We start from the raw sequence: 20,798 nt of genomic DNA, 5'->3' as shown, positions 1-20,798 counted from the left end.
CACAGCACATGCTTGGATTTTAGGATGTCCTGCTTGCAAGCTGGTTTCTTCGCATTCTGTGCTTGTGCTTTAAGTGCCTGTCCATGGGCACAAACGCTATTGCTGACCATGTGCTTGTAAATGCATAGGCACAATGAACAGCATGCACATTAGCGCTGTTTCTCATCCTGCTAACATGCTTATATCATTCAGCCTTAGCAGAAAGCCTACATGTTCGCTAATGAATCCCAGGGAATATCTGCACAATCATAATACTCTTCAAAGCATGTCTAGAGTCCTGAAGAAGGTAGAAATAGTTTGGTTCAAAAAAGAGCTTTCTGTAGGAAGAGTGGAAGCCATTTCCCTCAGACTTTGCATATGACAAAGAATTTACTTCCACATATATGCCTATGGTACCTTCTAGAGCTTATCTGCTTTTTTAGGGACTGACAGGTGGGAATCAGGATAAGTACATTCTCCAGGGCTGGCATTATAAGAGGGACGAGAAAGGAATGAAGTTTATGCTTTTACATCCATGATGGCATACATGCAAGTGATGCACTCATGGTCCTCCTTGAAGAAGAAGATGCTGCCACCATGGTGTTAAGGTGTATTTTTTTTTATGTTGAAGCCTCCTGGCCAGAGTGGGCCACTGTAGCCATGGGGCCCTAGGTGACTGCCTCTGTCTCTTGTGCTGGATCCAGCTCTGGTAGGATTCATTGAGATGAACCTAAAAGGACGTACATACTAACTCTGTAAATGGTCCTGAACTTATACCAGTTAGCAGTAATCTCACATGAGAATATGAAGTTGCGAGGGGAAGGGGAAAAAAGGAATATATGCTGCCACACATTTTAAAAGGAAGTACAATTACTGATTTAAAGATTTTTATTGTATTTTAGGGCTTCTACATACATGGTCAAGCTACTGAAGGGGTCGTTGGCGGAAATGCTTTATTTGGTGTCAATGAAGTACTTGTGAGTACATGGTCAAATTACTAAAGATGTCATTGGAGAAATTATACATTTTTGTGCTTGTGCATACTAAGACAAACTATTGAAAGGATTGTTGGGGGAAATGTTTCATTTTGATGTCAGTGAAGTGCTTGTGCAGAAATGGACAAACTATTGAAGGGATCATTTGGAGAAATGTTTAATTTTGTTATCAGTGAAGTTCTTGTGCAGACAAAGACAAACTAGCTTTTGTATGAAAGACTTTCCTCTGTCAAACAGGAGAAGTGTCACTTATATACCAGTATATGAACAGTTTGTATTTATTCTTTGCTGACTGGGTTATTCCTGATAGATTAGTAATTCATTTTCAGGGGAGACCCAAGGTGACATTTATATTACAGGGGAAAATTTGTCCAGGGCATCATTGAACTTAGGAAAGGCCACAGAAATACCTCACAAAGAGGATTACCAGTCTCAAACAGATACCCTACGCAGACCATCTCAAAAAACTCCAGCTTTATTCCGTCACATATCACCTACTCAGAGGCGATCTCTGCCTAACATACAAAGCTATGTCAAACCCAGAGCTGGACGTGCTCCACTTAAAGAAATCCCAATCCCTCCGAGCTACACGCTCTAGGGACATAAACCTTGTCACCACAATAAACAGAATGTGCTGGAGGGATAGATTCCTGTCCCAGAGACTTCCCATACTCTGGAACAGACTACCTATCTATGTCAAACAGAGCTCCTCATTAGCACTCTTCAAGAAAAATCTTGATGATTGGATGGGAAATAGGAAATTCACCCCAGGGATCACATCTGTGGCTCTGCTCGACAGGGGCACAGGAAAATAATTTTCTTAGGTGGCGAAAGCCAGGGTACCTTTTTGGCTAGGCTTATATAGGCCCTAGGGCTAATAGCCTAGTACCTACCGAGGAACTGGATCTTTTATATTCACCTGAGCTATCACCAGCCCAAGAACACAGGGCTTTAGTTTAACATCTTATCTGAAGGATGACACACTTTGGAGAGCAGCACTTCCTTATGCTGTACTGCAGTGTCAGCAATCACTCCACCTAGGATGGGAACAGAACCTACAGCCCTCTGCACCAAAGGCAAGTGAGCTACCTGTTGCACCACTGACGCTGCCCAAATAGTACTGCACCATTAAATGGGTGTTAGTGTATCATGTGATTCTATCTATTAGTCCATTTGGTAAAATATCCTGAAAAATGCTTATTATGTCTTATGCCCATTATGTGTATCCTTTCTTTTGTACTTGTATGGTGGTATTGCAAACTAGTATGAACTTGTGGTTTAACAGTGTAAGAAAAATATCTAATTGACATTAATTTAAACTAGGTATAAAGCCTATTTCTTTGATAACTGCCTTGGCAGTGTAAATCTGGTTTAACTGTTCTTACTTCCCCATCACAGACCTCTTCCTTTTAATCATGTACTTTTTCTAAGACTGCTAGGCCTCTTAAAGGCATGTAAGTGTACCTATTCTTCCAGTATTTGTCTTTCCCTTCTTTACTCCTCTCTCTGTCTCCTCTCATTTTGTTTTTTTTCTCTCTCTGTTTCACTGTTTGTGTTCATCTGTCTCCCCTTCTGTGTCTCTGTCTCTTTCTCTATCTCCACCTACATCACTTCTTCTTCACTACCTGAATCTTTCATTGTTTCATTACTCTTGTCTGTTAAGCTTCTGTCAGGGTAGTGTTGATTGACGCTTGCATCTGTTCCCTTTCTGTCTCTCCTGTCTTCTTTTCTCATGTACTCTAGTGACATACACTACTACCGATACTGTAATGCTTATATGATTTCCTTATGTCACATGTCTTTCTCATTTTCTTCTGATCTTCCAGCTCTTCTTGTTTATCATTTTGCTTATTTATTTGTTTTCTTTTTTGTTTCTTCACTAGAAAAGCCCAAGTGGGCAAAACGTCCCTGTTAAGTGAAGGCCCAGGTAGAAAACCTCAGTAGAGAGAGAATTAAACACTAATACATTAAAGATGTTTCTTACATAATAGCAACAAGAAATCAGTTCATACATAATTAGTAACACAACATGCAAGGAGCACCTAGACAGAGGGACAGTTTGAGAATATGTGGAAACAACGTATCTGAGTACATCAAGAGGAACATCACAGTTTTAAAGTAAAGACACGTGATAGAGCACATATTACAGTATAGTGTTTTTGTCTTACAAAAGGAAATGCGGAGAGAGATAATATGAAACAGTAAGACATGAATACCTTGTAATTATGAATAAGGCATGCATAAAATTCATAAGAGTATAGTGTGCATGGCATGGAAAGAATGATACTGAGTGCTAAATGGAAATGGCATCGAGTATTGTTTACATTAGTAGAAGCAGGAGAAGTATCAATGAAAAGCATTTAAAATTGCCTGTATTTCCTAGAGTATTACTTGAGTAATAAATACACTGTTGCAAAGGAAGTATTTTCATAGTTAAATATAGACAATATACAGTATTTGTGTGTAGATGCTTAACAGCTCATCAGTGGAGAAAGATCTTTAAAAAAGGAAGCCTGGTCATAGTTAACTATGATGGTATGTTTTAGTGAGGGGAGTAACAGTGGTTTAGCTAACAGTAAAGGAGGAACTGTTTTAGTTTACATTTAAAGATATGCACTGTGAGTGTGATAGGGAGTGGAATGGAGTTACAGAACTTAGGGACAAGGATGGAATACAGACCATCTTTTAATTGTAGTGTTAGACTTCTGTAACATAAGGAGATGTTTATCACTAGATCTGTTAGGAGAGTAGAACTGTAGGATAGTGTTTAAGGCGAAGCATTTTTCAGGGTAATGTGCTTGTCGGAGTCCTACAACTAGCTGAGAAAGTCTGAGCTACTCAGGCATCTCTAGCAAGTTGTGCTGCTTGTGAGCGATGCACTGATGTGAGTAGTGTGTTTTTATTGGATGCAAATTTGGGCTGTAGTATTCCTCCAGTTTATTCTCTTGTGGAGATTGCAGGTTAGTGAAAATTTCAGAGGCATATATGAGGCACTGAGGCAGCTCTAATCAAATGAGGTGACTGAGGGCAATACAGTGATCTGAGTAGTATGAGTTAATGGTTGCAAATTTGATTACTGCACTGTAGCATTGCTCCAGTTTGCTCTTTTGTGAAGAATAGTAGAGGCATATAGGAGGATGGGAAGTAGACAGGTGGAAAGTAGAGTTTTCCTGTTACTTTAACTATGGTAATGTCTTGCTTTATAAAGAGGGGTCTGTGTGTTGGTATTTTTTTATTATTTGCTGTTTATGCTAGTTGAATTTCATGTTATCATCTACTGTGACTCCTAGTAATTTAGTATTTGAAACTTCTTTGATTACTGTTGGCTTTATAATCCATATGTGACTTAAGAACAACAAGAAGTAGTTTGTCTTCTTACATAATGTCTACATTTCTTTTCATATTCATCCCTTGCAGCTGTTTTGCAAGCCTTACCAGTCCATGGAATTTATTTTTGTATTGCACCTAATCTTTCTGTTCCTTTTTTCTACTTAGCTTTCAAAACGTTTTGCAATCACTCTTTTGATTTTAAACATATTGCTGTCACGCAAGAACTATTTTAACTGATTTAATCTTAACAGTGAACCCCCTGAGATCAATCGCAATTAATACTTTTTAAAAATAATAAACATGAGGTATATCTGAATAGATCTGATTATAATGTTTTACAGCATGTTTTTAAAATACAAAATACATACTATTAAATCACGTCTTACATTTATAGGATGTGGCCATGCAGTTACCTCAGTAACAACACTTCTTGCCTTGCATTTGGTGAATTTTGCATTCATTTTGTACTGAGAGACAACAGTTAGCTGAAATTTCAAACAGCTAGAGGCTCCCAATGTCACATGAATGCAAATTCTACTAACCACAATGCATGAAGCTGTTTTGCTGCACTACTTGAATATCGCTGAAATACTATCTATATTTATTTGTTTATTGATGTATTTATTTCTGTATTTAAATAGATAAATAGATATATATAAATAATTCTTGGTACAGGTTAGATAATGACATTCATCTGTGTTTATAACAGAAATTGTGACATCTTTACTGAACCTGTAACAAGAAAATTAACTTAGCATTTTTGCAGTGTAACAACAACACAGTATGTGCTATAATTATTTTCTTATGTGTATTATCATAGTCCCACATTGCTACTGACCAATCAGCCCTTTCATCCCCCTGTCCTACCTCCAAAAAAACACTGGAGATGCTGTCCAACTGATGGTGGGTCATCATTTGTATGGGTGGGATGTTGTATTCTGCAACTTCCTTTCTAATGTGGACTGTGGGTGCTCTGCTGATGGAGAATCTAGAGTTCTGGGTTCCATGCTATTTCTATATGTGTGCATGTATGCGCGTGTGTGTGTGTGTGTGTGTGTGTGTGTGTGTGTGTGTGTGTGTGTGACATGCACACACACACACACACACACACACACACACACACACACACACACACACACGCACACACACATAAACAAATTCATAAACATATACATATCCCAACTGATTCACTTTATAATTTCGAAATACTGAAATCCCGAATTTCAGTATTTCGTAACCATAAAGTCAAACGGCCTAAATCCAGAACCTTCACAATCACGAAAAGAAACACAACATACACCACACAACACATACATCATCCAACCCAAACCACAACAAACAAAACACACACAAACACAAAAAATAAACCTGCACTACATATATGTAGGGGCAAGCCCCCCTGCACCCCACCCCCTACTTATATGTACCAACTCCGAGATCGCACAAACACACACAGAAAGGAAACTCACACCCACACATTCTACAGCCCTTCACACACACACAAATATCACACACATACAGACACCAACACATCCAACACTTACAGACCCATACTTTTACCTGCCTACCCTAACCCACACGTACAACTAACAAACACATTCGCACACACTCTAACTCCCACACAAAACCCTAACAAAACACTTATTTACCTTAAAGTACACCTAAATCCATAAACAGCACGAAACAACATCCAGTCCCAACACCGCAAACAATGCACCGCAAAGCCATAACCGCGAATTTGAGATATTCGGATTCGTGATTATGCACTTTCGTGATTTTCAACATTCGACTTTATAAGTTCGAGAAACTGAAATTCAGGATTTCAGTTTTTCGAAATTATAAAGTGAACCCATCCTAACATATCTTTGTTATGACCGTGTCTTGGTTAAAAACTACCATGGAAATTTAAGGCTAGTCATATTAAGATCTTCACAGATCAACAGCTTAGTAGGTACTTACAGACCTATCTATGAACCTATACAACTATACACAAATGCTAAATCCCTAGCTACAGCACTAATATACCCACATGACTTACAAGTGCTTGTTTCATTTGGCATTCCTCTGCCAGCTAGCAGTCATACAGCAGCTGGTAGTACATCTCTCCATCTCCTGTATGGGAAAACTACCATTTGCAGCTCATTCACATCACTCCACCGCCAGCTGTGCCAAAGCTCTAGCTGCTACTGATTGAATCCAGCTCTGTCAGGGTGCAGTCAGGGCTGCATTTCTGTGTGTTACAGCAATGGCCATGTTATCTAGTAGATGTCAATTAATGTTATGTTAGGCAGAAAAAAAATTGACTTATTCTTTTCAATTTATTGAATAGGCACGTGAGCTGGCATGTTGACCCTTTATAGGCACAACATCAGTACTTCAATATAACAAACATAGGCAAACAATATAAAATACAGTTATTAAAGACACTTAGAAATAAAATTTAAAGAGTACATTTACAAACTTTGTATCAGATAATAAGGCTTAATAATGTAGTACAATAAATACATTAGGTGTCAGTTTCTTTTAGCACATGATCTTATAAATATCTTTGGGTAGACCATTGAGAAGGAAAACAGTCTAAGAAATGGCACTGGTGAGTTGTCTGAGCATCAAGCACAATAAACGAGGAACATAATATTGGTAAGAAATGTACATGGTGGAACAGGAAGTTTTAACCTGCATCATGACAACAATTAGAGCTAGATTCTTTGGGTAAATATTCCTTAAGTGCAGGTTTGAAATGACATGTTTAATTAGAGTATCTTTATTTCATCTTCTTTTATTTGAATGGTACATTGAATATTTTTTTTCCTCTGGTTAACTTGTATCAGAATGTTTAAATGTGTTTTATATAATGCTTTATATCCCATTGTCAGTAGTAATTTTCTATATTTTCTGGAAAATGTTTGTCATATATCCCACTATCAAAAGGATTCGCTACAGGCACTCGCACCCTAAGCACATGAAAAATACTGTCTCAAAGCCAAGGACTTGAGCACCTTGTAGCTTGTGTGGGCAACTAACTGAATATGAGTTCAGGCAAGTATCCATGGGGAGGGAGGAGGGGAATGTTAAGTTTAGGGAGCAGGAGGGAGAGTTTTGGCTTAGGAAAAGGGAAGGGAGTTTTAGGGGCTATGGCATGGAAACAGCATTTCAGTATTAGGAGTGGGATGGTAGTTCATTACTTCATAGGTGATAATAGGCAAATGACCCCAGGGGACTTTTTAAGCCTAGCCATGTTTCCCAAATGTGTCTGACAAGTTTTGATACCTTATGATTATTTTAAGGGGTATATGTGTGGTTGGGCATGGGTGGTCAGGCATTTGTAGGCTGCCTCTGTCTACTAAATATGTGATTGCTCATGCACTGGTCCAAGTTATGCTTGAATTAAGTTAGGGAAGAACTCTGTCTCACATGGATGGATGGCTTTTTTAGAGAAGGGGCAGTCTCTGAAATACATATCTGTCCATCCAACATGTCTTATTTATGTTACAGATGAGGTTTAGGTCCCCAGATTTGATAAGTCTGATGCTATTTATTTTGTGTATGTGCAACAGGTCCATCAGAGCAGGACAGGGATCGGGCTTTGAATAGGTCTGCATAGGACATGCTGTTAAAGTTGTGTATTCTTTTTGTGAGCAGTCTCTGTAGATGCTGCAGTTGTTGCATAAGCTTGGTCAGGGTCATACCAAAGGGGACATTGTACTCAATTACTGGTCTGATAAGGGCCTAGTACAGTGGAACAGTGACATCCTTGGACCTATATTCCAAATCCTTACTTATAAGTTGCACAGTATAAAATGATTACCTTACTAGCCTTGAGACACATGATGATGAAAGGCCATGTTACTGTTTGCATGTGTTCAATAATGCCTGACCATTGGGATAACTCTTAGGGGGTATGTTATCAATGTGGCAGTTTCCAGGGTTGCCATCTTTCCAAAGGATACTATCATGCATTTTTGGCATTAAGGTTTAGACCATGGCTCTGACACCAGTTATTAGTCTGTGTCAGACCTTCTTGGAGAGTAGTGTCACTGGGGATTCTATGACTGCAACTAGCTTGCAGTCACCTGAACACATGGTCAGCTAGAAGTCCTTAAATTTGGCTGTGACTTCAGATAAGTAAATGCCAAAAAGGAATGGCTCCAACCATAAGCCTTGAGTGAGTCTACTAGTGACTGGCCTCTTTGTGGAGGTAGACTCTCCTATCCTAACTTAACTTCTTGGGTCCTCTCTGTGAGCCAGCAGGTGGTTGACAGTGAGTGACATAGGAATTTATACCGAATTTTGTGAGTTTTTAAACAGTGCCTGAGAAGGGTATTGAGTCAAATGCTGTAGATATGTCAAGGTAGGAAATATGCACCATTTTGCCCTCATCCATGGCTTTGGTGACCTTCTTGAAGTCCACCAGGATGAGTAGACATGACCTTCCCTTGACAAAACCAAACTGGGATGGATCCAGTGTCTGAAGGTTTGTTATGTCATTGCTTATCATTTCCATGATATTGTTTTTCTATGGCTTTACATGTGAGACTAGTCAGACTTATGGGTGTGTTCTGGGTTCATAGATGATGTGCCCTTGTGCAATTGGATAACAACTGCAGTCCTCCGTTCGTTTGGCATGAAAGTTGTGGTTAAACAGAGATTGCAGTAGTCCTGATAGGTCATGTTTCATGCTATTAATGTGGCATCCTGGGATATTATAAGGGCCCATTGATGCAGTGTTCTGGGCCTTGGAGAGTGCATTGAGGATCTGGTCCCCAGTGATAGCTGGGGAAGTTATGGTTTAGGATATTTCCTGAGGGGTTCTTGTTGGGGTAAAACTGGAGTTAAATTTGTTGGCTAGTACATTTGCTATATATTCTGGTTTAGTATAGGTAGCTCCATTTACAATTAGCTCAGCACTTTGTTGTTTATTGCCTTTGAGGTTGGGGACATAGCTGAAGAATGTCTTGTGATTGTCCTTGGCCTTTGAAGCCTTTTTTTCCTCAGCTTTGGCTTTGGTAAACTTGATTAGCCCTCTGAGCTACTTGTTTAGATAGATGAGGGAGTTTTTACCTTGTTGGGTATTGCACTTATTTATTTTCACCATGATTTTCTTCCTTTTGTTATAAAACCTATTGATATTGGTATTCTACCAGGCTGGCTTGCTTTTTTGAGTTTGCCCTGTGCTTATTGTAGAAAGGTACATCTGTTTATGTGCAGGGTTTGTGTGAACAACTCTGCATATGCAGCAGTGGTCTCTGGTTTGGGAGTCTTGAAATTTTGCCAGGATATCACTTAATAGTAGGGAGTTTGTCCTAGAATATTTCCTAAATGTTTGCAGATTAGCTGGGGTCCTGAGTTTTTTATTTTTATTTCAAAGGAAACAGCTTTATGGTCTGATCTGTCCAGTGAAGACTTTACACTAGTGGGGTGCAATGCACCCATGTTTGTAAGGACCACATTAAGGATGGGCATACAGATTAGCTGATCCAGGTTGTTTGTATTTACAAAGTATAGGATTAGTGAGAAACATGGAATTTATGTTTAGGGTGGAGTTTTAGGGTAAGGGCACAAGGAGTCAGGTTGGGAACTGGATAGGAGTTTTGGGTTAGATTTTAGGTTCAGATGGAGGTATTTATATTCAAGAAGGTCAGGTGTAGGGAGGGCTATGGGAAATGGGAGACTGGGCTAGTGGAAGTTTCAGCACTTGCTTTTTCGAGCACATGGCAGTGAGCAGGTGTGTCACAAGCTACTAGCATGTGAGCACCTGTAGTGGACCCCTATCAAAACTTGCACTTTCTTCTATTTTCTGTATGGGTGCGGAGCCTTTCTTCCATGACCTTTGCTAAAAATGGTCTCTGCCTAGACAGGCATTTCAGTTACCAAAAAGCAAATAAGCAACACAATTCTAATTATTAGTTTAATAGTAAATGTCTCACAGTCTCTGTAGAACTTTCTTCTTTCAAGACAAACATTAAAAATAGGAACAACTTGCTTTCTGATTTTTGCCAAATGTGCCATATCCTGCAAGATGAAGTAAAAGGAATTCTAAAAAAAAAAACTGTGGAAGTATGAACTTTACCCTGCTACCAATGATATACTTAGGTACATGCAAATTACTTGTACAAGTTTTTTGAGTTTTGTCACTCTGAATAAAAAAAAAATCTGAATGAGAGAAACCGATTAGCAAATTCATGAACATTTCTCCATTTTCCATTAAACCACATTTTATTGTTTGTGGTATTTAAGCTAAGAAAAGTTCATAGGTTCATAGGTTCATACTAGGCTATCTGCCCTGGGGCATTTATAAGCCTAGCCCAATTGTGTTTGGCTTACGCCACCCCTTGATTTGAGTATACTGTGCCCTTTTTAAAGTTTAGTTTACTGTGCATCTGTCTAATAGTGACACGGAAGTAATCCCCGGGACAAACCTACGATCCCCCATCCACTCATCAAGATTCTTCTTGAAGAGAGTCAGTGAGGTGCTCTGCCTAACATGAATTGCAATTTTATTCCAGAGCGAAGGGAGCCTCTGGGTTATGAATCTGTCCCTCCAGCATGTTTTATTTATTTCTGTGCTGAGGTTCAAGTCCCTCGAGCGTGTGGCTCTAAGGGATTTAGATTTACTGAGGTGGAGCATGTCCATTAATTCTGGGTTGGACATAGCTTTATATGTCAGGCATAGATCGCCTCGAAGTAGGCAGCATGCAACTGAGTAGAGCTGGAGTTTTTTTAACCGAGCACCATGTGGCATCTGTTTGAGTCCCTTGATCCTCCTGGTGAGGTACTTTGGGGGTCTTTCTAATTGCTGCAGGTGTCGGGTAAGGTACATCCCAAAGGGTGCATTGTATTCTATGGTGGGCCTAATGAGGGATGAATAAAGGGGCACGATTACCTCTCTTGATCTAGATGTGAATCCTTTCATGATGAGGTGGGCTATGTAGAAGGTCTTTCTAACCACTTTGGCAATGTGGTTGTCAAAGGAGAGATTGCTATCAACTTGGGTCCCCAGATCCCTAATTACTTTCTCTGTACTTAATGGGTTACCACCTATGTGGTAATTTGTGGGCACATTGTTTTTGCCAAAGGGTTTGACTATACACTTTTTGGCATTTAGCTTTAGACCATGGCTCTAGCACCAGTTATCCGTCTCTGAGAGACCTTTTTGAAGGATGTTTGTGTCAGCTGGAGAGTCGATTATGGCGCCCAGTTTGCAGTCATCTGCGAACTTGGTGAGCCATAGTCCTCCCACGTTGGCCTGTACCTCAGGAAAGTAAATACCGAACAAGAGAGGTCCCAGGACAGAACCTTGTGGGATGCCACTTGTGACCAGTTTCGAGTCTGACATGGCTAAAGCAACTCTGACTCTGTGGGTTCTGTCTTTGAGCCAGTTTGCGACCCATCTTGTGACATAGGGGTTTATATTTAGGCTGGATAGTTTATCTATGATACCCGAGTGGGATATTGTGTCAAATGCCTTTGCGAGGTCCAGATAGGCTGTGTGGACTACCTTCCCTTCATCTATGGCCTTGGTGACTGTTTCGAAGAAGTCGACCAGGTTCAAAAGGCAGGATCTGCCCTTGACGAAGCCAAATTGGGTAGGATCTAGTGTCTGTAGGCCCCCAATGTCTTTGTTTATGAGTTCCATGATGATCCTCTCCATAGCCTTGCAGACTAGGCTAGTCAGGCTTATGGGGCGATAGTTTCCAGGGTCCGCAGAGGTGCCACCTTTGTGGAGTGGGACCACTGTTGCTGTACGCCATTCTTTGGGCACATATCCTGTAGTGAGGCTGAGATTGTACAGCAGTTTTACTTGAGGGATTAGTTCTTCTTGGAGTTCATGTAGGACGCAACCCGGGATGCCATCTGGTCCCATGGAAGCAGTTTTTTTGCTTTGGAGAGGGCGGCCTTCACCTGAGCATCAGCATTCTGACTTTTACATTTTACATTCAAACTGATTCCATTTTAGGAAACAGTGGCTAAATGAAGTTTGCCAATATACCAAGTTATCCTGGGACATCTTCATGGGGTTTAGGTTGATATTAGGGGGAGTTAAGTGGGTTGGGGAGGTGAAAGGGTTACGTGGAGGCAGGTATGGTTGGGAGGAAATGAGATAAGGATGGTGAGGGGCTTAAGAGGTTTAGTCTAGTGTAGCTGGGTTAAACAATCACATTTTGGCGTGAACTTGCTAATGCAAGCTTACGTCCAAGAAGACCAATGTAACTTGAAGGACAGGTAGGCCTGGGATAAGTGTAGGGGGGGCATGCTGAAGGTGAGTAATACTTATTTCTTTATTTACTTACTTACTTAATTATTTATTGGAGATTTGGCTTATTGTTAAACATTTTAGCTCTTAGTCATACAGGGTGATTCAGACTTTGATTAATTGGCGGTGTTTAGTAGGGCCCTTCAGGGCAATTAGCTTAGTATTTTTCTCTCTTCAGCTCCTTGTAGTGGGGCCGATTACATAGGGAATGGTATAGTAGGTTGTGATGGCTGATAGGGCTGTGGCTACAGTCTCAGGGTAGGTTCAGGGCATTAAAAAAATAAATAAATAAAGATCATGAAAATGAGCAGTACATTAATCTGTTCTATTTAAAGTAATTAAAAAAGACTTGGAAGTTGAGACTATTGGGACTGGAAGCTGTGTAGGAGAACATCAGGGAAAAACCGCTAGAAGTTAGATGGAGCTTAAGGTTCATGAGCATCTCAGAAAGAATATTGGGAAAAGGTTTCTTTAAATTTATGGTGTGGAGGTTAAGTGGCTGGACTGGTGTGCCATTGGAGAAGAGTATTGTTAGTGTCCATAGTATTTTTGCATCAGCCAAAGCCCCTCAACAGATCTCTAGACCCATAGTTATAAAGGTCCAGAAAAACAACTGAAGGACCACTTTCTGTAGCTACTCTAAGAAAATACAGCAAGGAGATGCTGTTAAACAGGAAGAGGATGTTCATAGATCATGGTTATTCCACAGGAACCAGGCTGAAAATGATTAGGTTTGTTCCACTCCTGATGAAATGTAAAAGTCTAAGACTGTGATTCAAGTTACTGTATCCACTGAGGTTAAACCATTTTCTTTTTGTCAGGTGAAAAAGCCTTTTTGGACCCAGGTAGTGCCTGTGGAGCTGGACTCGTATTTTGTCTCCCCAGGCACACCCTTCCTCAAGTCACAAGGGAATGAGTAAAGTTGAAACGATTTTTCAACAGTGGGAGTGGTGGCCGAATAAAGATTTCCTGTATGTTCAAGAAAAAAATGATAGAAAAGGAAATGGAACATTTTTCTGAAAGGGCAAGATGTCTAGGAAATGGTCAAATGCTGGTCAAGCTAAATTAGACCAGAGCCCTTGTAGACCTCTTGACTATGATGATGACCAGCTTACACATGCTACCAGCTTCTGTAAGTCTGTGATATACCTGACCATTTCTTTAATGTTTCAGACTGATGGATAACTAACCGGTGCATTATGAGACTTGATGGCTGACTGTAACACTGCAAACTATGAGAGGAACATTCCAGCATTGAGCTGTGGGAATGCTTTTTAGACGTAGTAGAATTGAATACACATAAAATTACTACTAATTTGAGTGAAAGGGATATGGGCTCGTGTGGCCAGCCTACAGCCTAAAATAATAGGAAGGCCTTTAGGGGCAGTAACAGAAATTGGAGGGTTAACTAAATAATACTCTGAATTAGTACAATTGGATTGACATCTCCCACAGAAAGGAAATAAGTGTGTAACAATCTCAACAAGTATTGCAGTTTGTTTTAGATCACTTTCTGTACTATTACTTCTAGTTAACGGCCATTTGTCTTAAAGAAAACATGAGAGACTGATATATGTAGAAAGGAAGGAGTTGGTGGCTGTGGGGCTATGTTAAGGTCAGGAAAAGGAAAGCTCTAAAAATGAACAAGGACTTACCTTGTTTACTTATGGGGGCCTTATCCATCTTGGGGCATAATGAATAGGGCCTGTTAGGTAGTTTTGAAATGGCATGTCACGCCACATAAAAGCAAGTGCTCACATATACCATGTGGAAGAGTGAAGGGTAGTGTTTTTCAATGGCCTCACAAACAAGGTTAAAGTAAACAAGATGTAGGTGTACGCAAAGATATTTAAGGTACGTGTGTTACAAGTGTTGAAGGTGTGTATCTTGTACAAGGAAGAGCTGGGACACAAAGGATACAGGGAAGGATATAATACTGAGATGGGGAGGAGGTAGAAGTAGAAGGTTTTTAAAATGTACATGAAAGAGGTACCCCACTAACAATAGAGGGGCAGAGAAGGGGTGGATGGGAAACAGAAAGTTTACCCTGGGGATCACTTCAGTGGCTCTGCTAGGCAGAGGAACAGGGAACTAATCTAAGGGGGTGGCGAAAGCCAACTCATTCTGGCTGGACTTATAAATGCCTTCGGGCAGATAGCCTAGTACCTACCTATGAACCTATGAACCTATAAGGTTGTCTAAATAAGGTGGCTCCTGAGGTAAGGCACATGCAAATTTCTTAGAAAAATCTTTCCTTTTCCTTGGGGGAGGGGGATGTATCCTTTTTCGTTAGTGGTGGGGGTAGGCTACCATTACCATCCTGATGGAAGTCCCTCAGCAGAGCGGTGGATGGATTTTCGCAGGCTCTGGCTGAAGTAGAGTAATGACTGCCTCAGCACATGCGCAGAGTCATGCTAATGCAAACCCGTTATTCCACCGTCTTGCTACGTTTACTAAAGTGTTTTCCAATTTTGTAGTTAGGCTGACGTTTTTTATTTTGTAGGAGCAGCATGTAAAAAAGATCTCTGTGGTGGGCATTGGTCTGTTCTGTAACTGTACAGACTTCTGCAGAATGGCCACCTGGAGGTATTCCAGGAGTGACAGAAGGCCTTAGTATTCTGGTTTGAGGGGGATTGTGGTTTGAGGGGTGTTTTGTTATAGAGTTTTATTTATGACTTCGGCAACAGCCTAAGGTCTTTTGTCTAAGTGGGGGATATTTGGTTTGGATTGGGATTTGTGGTGCAGGTGGTCTCTTGCTTTGTTCCCTATTTGCTGTTATGTTGGTGGTTGAGTGGTAGGGCTGGTTGCAGCCTCTGGGGTGTTTTCTGTGGCGGATTTTATGTGTTGCCTGTAAAGATTTAGTGTTCTGGCAGTGTTATTACTAGGGTAGTCGTCCCCTACTTGAATGTATCTGGAGTGAGCGGTTGAGGGATATATGGTGCGAATGTACTGGTTTGTTTCTTGTCAAGTTATCTGTGTAGTTTCATTCGAGCTGGTTCACGGGTTTTTGAGGCCAGTTAGTGAGTGGTGTTTCTCCCGCATACACATGCTGTCACTACTGGTACAGGTGAGGTGGAGGCATGAGTAGCATGGAGACAAGGGTCTTACAGTCCAGATTGGTGTGGCTGAAGTGAAATGTTTTTCAAGCAGATTCTCAGGTCATTACAAGTCTTTCAGTCAGGTTGCGTGTGGTGTTGAAAGCTTGGTTGGGTAGATTTGGCATTTAAAAAAAAAAAATAGGAGGAAAGATTAGTACACTTCCCGTCTGAGTGGCTGCGGCTTCTGGTTAGTATCAAGACATGGTAACGTGCTGTTTTCACAGTAATTTCAGTGGAGGAGTGGTTATCTTAGCACTGCGGGTCAGTCGTATTTGTAGAACCATGCCCTCCTATTAAGGGGAGCCTTGCTTTTCCGTGGTTTGAGAACTATGGCTCCCATTCGAATGGCTGAGTCCATCTTCACTGCTTGTACTTCTTCACTGTACAGAATGTCTGGATTTTGCTACAACAATTTGCTCTGTTTTCATACCAATGTGGTTCTATGGCAAATTATTGAGGAATCGTCAAAGACTGATGTTATAAAATGCAGACAAGTTTCAGACTTTATACCCTTCAGAAAGTCATGTTCATGCAAAACCAGCTATACAATCAACTTTCTATGTTCAGAAGAACAACATATAAAATTGTCCCTATTTTGGCCCTTGACCCATTTTATTAATTGACCAATTTCAGTATGGCTTTGTCCAGACTTCTTGTTTGACAATAATGTGAGTTACTGCCTTTAAAGGTTAAACCTCTGGCAGGACTGGGGTGTTGGGATTTGGTGTGAAAGCCAAGGAGCTGTTAATGTTCACTGTTTAAAAAAAAAGTAGCCAATTTGTAATGGTTGTTAACCATGATGTGCAATATGCTCCATGCATTTGTTAATACATTTTACTCCATTGTGATAAAAGTTCCTTAAATCTTATGAAAGGTTGTGGATGCCATATGGTTTTCCACACATTTAAGGCAATATTGGAGGTGGCATGCAGCTTCGCTGCTTACTACAGCAGGGTTGTTTTGAGGGTGTTGTCGCACTTCTAGCAGCTACGTGCTCATAATGGCCTCTGGTTTGCTTTGCTTCCTCATATTGTTGATCTATTCCTCATAAAATATGCAATTTTCTGGCAATTTTCTGGGTTAATCTGAGGATTTAAGTCACTCAGTACTGACGTACATTGGTGTTCAGACTTTGTATCCTGCAGATAAATGCATGCTGTCAGAAATCCTGTTAATTTAGCAACTTTCTAAGTTTATAAGAACAATATTTAAGAGCTGTTCCTATCATTGGGCCTTTATCCCCCTATTAGTGATGGGCATATATTTTCAAGCTGGTTCTATTTTGTGTCTTTGTCTTCCCTTTTGGCAGGCTTGGTGTGGAGGGATACAGTTAGATGTGCCAAACATTGCAAGGGGGTAGGGTTGAATGATGGCTCTACTGTGAGACTTGGCAGACATTTGTAATGGGTGCTCCTTCCTGGGCTTGGAGCATGATTTTCACATGGGGGTTTGCTGTGGCAAATGGGACTGACATTTGTGTTCAGGCTTCCCCCTTTAAAAACTGTTCTATCAACCTTTTAAATTTGTAAGAAGAATATGTAAAATAATACCTAATTATATTTTGTAAGCTGCTAGTCAGCTCTTATAAGGTTTGCTGCATTGTGTCCATTTGCTCCACATTAGTGTGCCTCATTTGGAGATGGCAGGTTAAGAGCTAGGCATATGGTTTTACAATATAAGTTAGCTTGGCTTATACAGGGCGCCAATGGGTGTGGTCTGGAATCGTAAGGTTACCCAGGTTGTGGATATTGATAGGTCCCTTCATGTGTGGGGTTTAGTTTTAACATACTTGGCTGGTAGTTAAATTTATCTTGGGTATTTGATAGGGTCATTGGAAGCATAGCTTCAGTTTTGGCTGCTTTGTCATAGATGTGAGTGGCGGTGGTACATTCCTTCCCAGGTTGGCAGGATAGATTGTCCTTGAAGATGTCTTGGAATGTGTGTGATGTATTTTGGATGATTTATATATATGTCTTTTTCTTTCTTGCAGATGGGGTCTTGGAATGCTGCGGCTGTAATTTGGAATAGGTGGGTATAAGGTGAAGCCTTCTCTTTACATATTAGAGGGTTTACTTTTGTCCTTTTCTTTGTAGATGGTGATGTGCCGGGTACCACTTGTGGCAATACACAGTGAATTCACAGATGATGAAAGCAGTGGCGAGCAAGGAGGTTACACATGGGAAGCACAAGTGGGCAACAGTTACTGACGGAAATTGCTGAAGTGCAGAAGGGATCATGTGGTGCCTTGAAAAGGGGATTTGAAAGGTGATGTTTTGATAGGATGGATGTTCTTGCCACTGAAATGGGGCACAAGGCAGTTCTGAGTAATCACCTTAGTAAGGCATGTTAGACCTCTGTGTTTAATTAGTGGGAGCTGATTATTGCGCTGGTATATGGGGCATGTAAGGAAGAGGTAGGTAGGGGGCCAGGGGAAAAGTTGTCAGGGACAGTTTATGGGGAGTGTGAGGATTCCACGGGATGAGTAGAGTCACGACATTCATAGGAGCACAGGAACTTATTAGGCTACAGTCCTATGGCTCTTGCAAGCCAGTGAAGTTCAGTCCTTGTTTTCCTGGAACCTTGGGATGGTTTCATTCACTCATCCAGTTGTTTGAACCATATGTAGGAGAAGGGCCAATGAGGTGTTTGACAGGACGCTGGAGTTTGTTCCTAACAGGTGGTATCTTTGGGATGACAAATTTGTCCCTTGAGTAGGTAGTGTTAATGTTACATACCAGGTTAAGGTTTTACAGAATAGCACAAGGATCATTTCACTTGGGGTTTGGGTGAATTTTGTAGATAGGGATCTAGGAAGCATGGTAGGTAGGTAGGTAGGTGGCTGTGTTGGGGTAGTTTTAGAAACTGGGTGCGTTGTTACAGGGGAGTTAGAAGGTTTAAAGGATGCTTGGTTGCAGGATAAGACAGCTGTAGGACAGGTCTTAATTACCTACTAGTGATATAGGTAACATAAGGAAAGAGAGCTTTCGAGGGGAAAGGCCAGGGACAAACAGGGGTTAAGAATGGTTTGGTAATGAGGGAATTGGGGGTGTTTATGGCTGGGCACGTAGAGTACTTCATTGCAGAGCATAGGCAAGTTTTCAGGAACTAGGTCAAGGGGTACTGGTTTTCTGCCATCTAACGTTAGGACATTAAAGTTTTGGAGGTAGACTATTTCCTATGGTAATTGAGTTGTTGCACATCCAGAATGTCAGTGGGCTAAAGTGATAGGCTACAGTTGACAGGGTCCTGGGTGTGAGACTTGATACTAGTTGTTTTGACTGGGTGTCGATTTGAGTTCAAGGGGTTATAGTTTGTGTTTTTTTGTTGTGGTTATAGGCTGTCAATCCGTTCAAGTTGAGCCATAATTTCAGCTTTGAAGGAAGCGGGCTAAAAGGGTATGTATTATCTTGGTGTGGATGTTCCGGTGCTACAGTGGGGTCATGGTAATCCTACTTTATTTAGTTTCATTAGGGTGTGTTTCAGTGATGGCATGGCAAGGTGGATTTATGACGGAATTCTAAGGTGCCTTACAGATGATGGGTACACTGAATGATGTTTGGCTTGACCCTTCCCTTTATGCGAAGTAGTGGGTTGAACAATTTTGAGTAGAAGGGAGGGGGAACAGCCTGGACAGGCTGGTTGGCAGAGAAGAGGGATAGGTTTGCCCTCTTCTGTTCCCCCTCTGGTGTCTGGATGTTCATTTCAAGGATCTGGGGAAAGGAAAATGAGTAGTTGGAGGAAGCTTGCTAAATAGATAAGCAAACTGAGGTAAGGATGCTGCTTATTTGGTGAAAGGTAATTCAATGAATGGTGTATGAAGTGAGTTGGGACGCTGCTTCATAAGTAAAGTAAGCGAGCAGAGGTATGGACCCTGCTTGTTGGGCAGGGTGAGTAGGTACACTGCCCTGATTAACATTACAAAGATGGTGCTTCATAAGTAAAGTAAGCAAGCAGAGGTATGGACGCTGATTACTGGGGCAGTGAACAAAGCTATGTTATGGAAATTTAATAAAGGTCTTCAAATGTCATTTGGTGTGATGTGTTATTGAAGGGGACCGGAACAAAGATGATTTTACTTATGCATGGTATTGCTGCAGAAACGTTGCAGTGTTTTACTGCACCAGCAGTTGGCAAGGTGAACTGATAAAATTTCTTCCTTTTTGGTAAAAAGAAACACATCTGTTAGCTCATACTAACTCTCAGTAAATGCAAACAACAAAGTTGTTTATACCAGGTACAGAAAACTGGAAATAAAAAACAGGAAATATTTATATAAAATCAGCCAAACTGACTGTTGCAATGAAGTCTGAAAAGGACATCTTAAAAGAAAATCATTTGGATATCATAATATGTGAACAAACATTGTATGACTAACATAAAAATCCTCATTTGCAGTCAGAGCTGGGGATATTTCTTATAGTTCACTTTAAAAATATTACGTGGAAGTAAAGCAAGATATTATTATTTAGTTTATTTGCAATGACTCTCAGTATTTCCCTTATCAATATAATGCAACTTTCAAGTGAACCGAACTGGTCATTAAGATTGCAGAACAAAGCAACCATATAGTTAGATAAAAAAGTGAACAGGTAAGCACTGATAACAAGAAAAACAGAGACAAGCATTATTTCACTTAATTTTCATTTTTATATGTGAAAATAATGGGACTAGCCTTTTGTTAACCTGAATGTTTACAAACATTAATTAAACCATCCACTTAGGTATTCCTCCAAGGTCATAATAAGCTAGAAATAAGTGTGCATGTTCAGAGCTGTATGGCATTATGGTCTTGGCTTTACTGCTGCTCCTCCAGTGCAAACTGGAGGAGGAGGAACCAATCAAAGAAGTCGTACTCCCAGACTGCTGTTTTCTAGCAGTTTTAAAGACAGATATGTCACTAAACATTCTTAGTCAGCATGTTAAAATATTGCCATTTTGTACGTATCTCCCATGATGTTTTTATAAAAGGATGCTTGTAAATGTGGTCTTTATAATCTTTCTGTGTTTTGTTTGGATCTCTCTATGCATCTGTTATAGGACTTTTGCTGTCTTGTGACAACAGTATTTGCTGCCAGATCTTGGGGTTAATAATATTAAAGGCTCAAGGCAGAGGCAGTGTGTAAGGCCAGCAAAACTGATACA

General features: G+C 40.5%; 1 protein-coding gene across 5 annotated transcripts in view; it reads left to right on the top strand.

Moving 5' to 3' along the window:
* Nucleotides 1-20,798, top strand: part of LOC122809244 (interferon-inducible GTPase 5-like) — a 171,132-nt gene that overhangs the window by 61,381 nt on the left and 88,953 nt on the right. Inside the window, exon 2 of one of the 5 annotated variants that reach the window (XM_044080568.1) lies at nt 17,647-17,684. The exons of 3 other annotated variants lie outside the window; for them this stretch is intronic. The gene's annotated coding sequence lies outside the window, so the exon portion shown is untranslated. Of the gene's footprint in view, nt 1-881; nt 957-17,646; nt 17,685-20,798 lie in introns of those variants that run through there. One more of the 5 variants, XM_044080570.1, reaches the window with a different exon arrangement.

This window comes from Protopterus annectens, chromosome 8.part0 (genome assembly GCF_019279795.1).
Source record: "Protopterus annectens isolate FY-2018-M chromosome 8.part0, PAN1.0, whole genome shotgun sequence".
In the NCBI taxonomy this organism is placed as follows: domain Eukaryota; kingdom Metazoa; phylum Chordata; order Ceratodontiformes; family Protopteridae; genus Protopterus; species Protopterus annectens.
Note: the sequence above shows the minus strand (reverse complement) of the source record. Positions and strands in the feature narration are given on the sequence as shown.